This window comes from Photinus pyralis, unplaced genomic scaffold (assembly GCF_008802855.1).
Source record: "Photinus pyralis isolate 1611_PpyrPB1 unplaced genomic scaffold, Ppyr1.3 Ppyr1.4_LG9, whole genome shotgun sequence".
Lineage (NCBI taxonomy): Eukaryota > Metazoa > Arthropoda > Insecta > Coleoptera > Lampyridae > Photinus > Photinus pyralis.
The window spans coordinates 20,850,445-20,856,687 of NW_022170878.1; positions in this window are offsets into that span (position 1 = coordinate 20,850,445).

Genomic DNA, 6,243 nt, shown 5'->3' on the forward strand with positions numbered 1-6,243 from the left:
AGACTTCTCAATCAAAAGTTATAGACTAGAAACCAATTTCGAAAGAAAATTCAAAGGGCTGTAACTTTTGAACTAGTAGCCCAATCTTTTAACTGTCGATCTGAGACAATGTTTTTTTTCGGGGCTCAAAAAAAGCAGTGTATAACCTTCCTTTTTTACCAAAAATCGACTGCACCAAAATTTCTCGGGAAAACACTTTTTCTTATTAATTTTGGTGCGTGGAATCCAAAACAATTCGTACTTTTTCGATCAGACTTCTCAATCAAAAGTTATAGACTAGAAACCAATTTCGAAAAAAAATTCAAAGGGCTGTAACTTTTAAACTAGTAGCCCAATCTTGGAACTGTTTGAAATTATGGATTCTACAGGCCACATTCTATAAGAAATTTTTTTTCCGGGTCGATCTGAGTCATTTTTTGTTCGGTGCTCAAAAAAAGGCAGTGTATAACCTTCCTTTTTTACCAAAAATTCCATTACACCACAATTTCTCGGGAAAACACCTTTTCTTATTAATTTGGGTGCGTAGAATCCAAAAGAATTCGTACTTTTTCGATCAGACTTCTCAATCCAAAGTTATACTTTAATACACATTTTACCAGCGTATCTAAACGTACTCAACTAAATCTTCCAGCAACTGATATCAATCCCTTAATGTCTAAGGCAGTAAATATTAAGTCTCAGGATTGCTTTACTTTTAAATGTGTTACACAAATTCAAATAAGAGATATTGTTGCTTCACTTAAGAATAGTAATACTAAAGATGTCTATGGAATGTGTACTAAAATAGTGAAGAGAAATATTAACGTTCTGGTTGATCCCCTGACCACAGTAACTAATTCCATACTCAAATCCGGAGTTTTCCCAGACGAACTGAAGATAGCCCTTGTTATCCCTGTACATAAGAAAGGAGATAGAAACGAATTGGATAACTATCGGCCAATTTCTTTACTCCCAGTATTTTCAAAAGTTATTGAAAAGATTATTTATCGACAAATCAGTGATTATTTTGAAAACAATAATTTATTTCATAACTTACAATATGGGTTTCGAAAGAAAAGAAGCACAACAGACGCACTAACGTTCTTAATTAACAAAACGCTCGACTCTTTTGAATCCGGAGATTCCATGTCCGCAGCTTTCCTGGATTTGTCGAAAGCTTTCGACTGCGTTTCAAGCGAAATTCTTCTGAAGAAGCTGAGCATATTTCATAAGTTTAATACCTCGAGTATTTCACTTATCAAATCATACTTGCAAAATAGGTCGCAATGTGTTCTACATAACCAACTGAGGTCAAAGTACTTACCCATCGATACAGGGGTGCCCCAAGGATCTATATTAGGGCCTCTGCTCTTCCTAATATATATAAATGACTTGCCATTTAAAGTAAGGGAAAATATTCATTGCATATTATATGCTGACGATACCACACTCTTAAACCCTCGCGATGATATAGACTTAGAAACTGATGACCAACTACAGCTAGCTATAAATAGTATCAAAGAATGGTGTAACTCCAACAAATTAGCCCTAAATGTAAATAAAACTGAAACCATGACCATGTCCTTAAAACGCGCGAATACGGACAATACTATCAAAAGTGTGACTTTCCTAGGTTGTACCGTGGATAGCCAGTTAAATTTTAGTGATCACTGCTCTACCTTGGTAACTCGAATGAGTAAAGCCACCTACCTTCTACGAACGTTAGCAGAAAATGTGTCTCAGAAAGTGCTAATTAACGCATATTATGCTCTAATTCATAGTGTTATGACTTATGCAATCATAGTGTGGGGTAATTCAGGGAAACGCAATGCGGTATTTAGAATTCAGAGAAGAGCTGTGCGCATAATTGCGGGTTTGGGGTACCGTGAAGACTGTCGCAAAGCATTCAAACATCTAAATATATTAACTCTGCCGTGTGCCTACATCCTTGAGTGTTTGTGCTACGCCAAGAAGAATTTCCACTCATTTACAACAAACTCTCAAATACATCACCACAACACGAGGCACAAAGATGACGTACGAGTAAACTTCGGTCGACTCTGCAAAACTCAAAAAGGTCCTAGAATACAATCTCAAATATTTTTTAACTGCATCCCTGCGCACCTAAGACACATAGACATAATAGAATTTAAGAATAAAATAAAAACATTTTTAAGTAACCAATGCTTCTATAGCTATCAAGAATTTTTAACTTTTGATTTTACCTGTGATACTTCTAAACATTTGTTTAGGTAAGTGACTGTGATATTTTTGACGATGTGTAAGTACTCCATGTATGTTAGCCTGAATATATATTATTATTATTATTATAGACTAGAAAACAATTTCGAAAAAAAATTCAAAGGGCTGTAACTTTTGAACTAGTAACCCAATCTTGGAACTGTTTGCAATTATGGATTCTACAGGTCACATTTTATAAGAAAAATTTTTTTTCGGGTCGATCTGAGACATTTTTTTGTTCGGGGCTCAAAAAAAGGCAGTGTATAACCTTCCTTTTTTACCAAAAATCGACTACACCAAAATTTCTCGGGAAAACACTTTTTCTTATTAATTTTGGTGCGTAGAATCAAAAACAATTCGTACTTTTTCGATCAGACTTCTCAATCAAAAGTTATAGACTAGAAACCAATTTCGAAAGAAAATTCAAAGGGCTGTAACTTTTGAACTAGTAGCACAATCTTGGAACTGTTTGAAATTATGGATTCTACAGGCCACATTCTATAAGAAAATTTTTTTCCGGGTCGATCTGAGACAATTTTTATTTCGGGGTTCAAAAAAAGGCAGTGTATAACCTTCCTTTTTTACCAAAAATCGACTACACCAAAATTTCTCGGGAAAACACTTTTTCTTATTAATTTTGGTGCGTAGAATCCAAATCAATTCGTACTTTTTCGATCAGACTTCTCAATCAAAAGTTATAGACTAGAAACCAATTTCGAAAAAAAATTCAAAGGGCTGTAACTTTTGAACTAGTAGCCCAATCTGGGAACTGTTTGAAATTATGGATTCTACAGGCCACATTCTATAAGAAAATTTTTTTTCCGGGTCGATCTGAGACAATTTTTTTTTCGGGGCTCAAAAAAAGGCAGTGTATAACCTTCCTTTTTTACCAAAAATCGACTACACCAAAATTTCTCGGGAAAACACTTTTTCTTATTAATTTTGGTGCGTAGAATCCAAAACAATTCGTACTTTTTCGATCAGACTTCTCAATCAAAAGTTATAGACTAGAAACCAATTTCGAAAGAAAATTCAAAGGGCTGTAACTTTTGAACTAGTAGCCCAATCTTGGAACTGTTTGAAATTATGGATTCTACAGGCCACATTCTATAAGAAAATTTTTTTCCGGGTCGATCTGAGACAATTTTTTTTCGGGGCTCAAAAAAAGGCAGTGTATAACCTTCCTTTTTTACCAAAAATCGACTGCACCAAAATTTCTCGGGAAAACACTTTTTCTTATTAATTTTGGTGCGTAGAATCCAAAACAATTCGTACTTTTTCGATCAGACTTCTCAATCAAAAGTTATAGACTAGAAACCAATTTCGAAAAAAATTCAAAGGGCTGTAACTTTTGAACTAGTAGCCCAATCTTGGAACTGTTTGAAATTATGGATTCTACAGGCCACATTCTATAAGAAAATTCTGAGACAATTTTTTTCTCGGGGCTCAAAAAAAGGCAGTGTATAAACCTTCCTTTTTTACCAAAAATCGACTACACCAAAATTTCTCGGGAAAACACTTTTTCTTATTAATTTGGGTGCGTAGAATCCAAATCAATTCGTACTTTTTCGATCAGACTTCTCAATCAAAAGTTATAGACTAGAAACCAATTTCGAAAGAAAATTCAAAGGGCTGTAACTTTTGACCTAGTAGCCCAATCTTGGAACTGTTTGAAATTATGGATTCTACAGGCCACATTCTATAAGAAAATTTTTTTCCGGGTCGATCTGAGACAATTTTTTGTTCGGGGCTCAAAAAAAGGCAGTGTATAACCTTCCTTTTTTACCAAAAATCGACTACACCAAAATTTCTCGGGAAAACACTTTTTCTTATTAAATTGGGTGCGTAGAATCCAAATCAATTCGTACTTTTTCGATCAGACTTCTCAATCAAAAGTTATAGACTAGAAACCAATTTCGAAAAAAAATTCAAAGGCCTGTAACTTTTGAACTAGTAGCCCAATCTTGGAACTGTTTGAAATTATGGATTCTACAGGCCACATTCTATAAGAAAATTTTTTTCCGGGTCGCTCTGAGACAATTTTTTTTCGGGGCTCAAAAAAAAGCAGTGTATAACCTTCCTTTTTTACCAAAAATCGACTACACCAAATTTTCTCGGGAAAACACTTTTTCTTATTAATTTGGGTGCGTAGAATCCAAATCAATTCGTACTTTTTCGATCAGACTTCTTAATCAAAAGTTATAGACTAGAAACCAATTTCGAAAAAAAATTCAAAGGGCTGTAACCTTTGAACTAGTAGCCCAATCTTGGAACTGTTTGAAATTATGGATTCTACAGGCCACATTCTATAAGAAAATTTTTTTCGGGTCGATCTGAGACAATTTTTTTCCGGCCTCAAAAAAAGGCAGTACTTTTTTAAGTTATTCAAATAATTGAGAACAATTTAGAAATGTTTAGGGAAAGTTTCCATTGTACTTTTCCAAAAACCTCCTGAGGACTGAGTATTTTTGGATGCACCCAGTACACAAAGATTCGAAAGCTAAACTTTTTGGAACCACTGTGCTATATCTCTTAAATTAATGGGATTGCCGAACTTCACCTTAATTCGCATTGTAAAAGGTGGTATCCACCTTGATGCCGACAGAAAACAGTAAAGGTCGAATTTCTGTTGTAACTCAGCTGGCTGATCTAGATCTATACATTACAGGGAGGTGGGCCCAACCCAAATTGCAAGTCGCCCAAGACGAGGTCGCTCCACTATTAAGGTAAATTGCGTATTACTAACGCCGTGGCGCTGTGTACTCGAAAATGTCTTAATTAGAATTACTTGCCCCATTGTCGAGAATTTATATTGGTAATAAAGTCGGCCGAGTAAAGCGGATGGAATTTCAATTATCACTGTAAGATTAATTTTCATGACAAAGCGCTTCGAGTTAGTGAATTGTGATCGGTGGCCGCTGCTCGCCATCCGTCGATAACGAAGTTTGTCCCGCGCCGTTGATTTGCGTTAACGTCTTGGCGGCTTTTTAACGTGCGAGTATTTAGACGGTACGAACGCGTATGGCGGTGCTATGATCACATTTCTGTATGTCACGCTCGATTTCAATTAGCGTTTTACTACATAATTTACTACGCCCTTTATCGTAAGCGTTATTGGATTCGTGTAATTTTGACCGTACGTGGTTGTAAGTAAGTCGCAAAGTGAAAGGCTTCGGAAATTGAATAATGTATTTATCGCTGCCTTGAGAACCGTATAAATTTGAATGGCGTTCTCATATTAGAACGTGGAAGACGGTTCGAAAGTGATTGGCTCTAATTGTTGTTTGCTATCCCTTTTTGATATTTGTTCGGGTACGCTCATTAATTTAGAGCTTCTGTTTGGAAAAGTCCCATCTTGATGTCTGCAAATACCGATCAACTCAATATTTATACACAGAGTGAAATTAGTAGGTTTCTGATCTACTACTGGCACACGGAGTCATTATTTTAATAAAAATGTGCCTGAGGGGATAGAATTTAAATCGATTCAGTACAGTATTTTGACGCAACTAACCCCTACGAACCTATAAATTCGAATTATATCCGTTAATCCACAATACGGCTATCGTATATCGCTCGAATGCCCAGCTGGCGTTTTTTTTTATTAATAACGAAATTCGGGCGTGCTTTTGTCTCTGTTCCTCTGCGATTCCCACTACATAAGTTCTATTTTAATACATTTCCGTTAGGAAAACTTCTGATACGCCTGTCTTTGTATCAGAGAACGCGAATCGTGCATGGATGGGTTATGATCCCCCAAAGGGAACCGACCGATTTTGTACCGCAGTAAATCAAAATGCGATTCGTTCTTGCGAAACGCTTTAAAAAGCACTTTATCGGCGGTAGAAAAATTTTAATCCGCGCCGCAACGGGAAAATTTAAAGTGCACGAGACATTTATTGGTCGCTGCACTCGGTGGATGAATTAAATCCGAGGCGAACTCGAACACAATTTATGTCGCGCCCTAGAAACAGGAGAATCGCTTCCTTTTGGTAAGCGTAATGGACATTAATGGGAGACGTT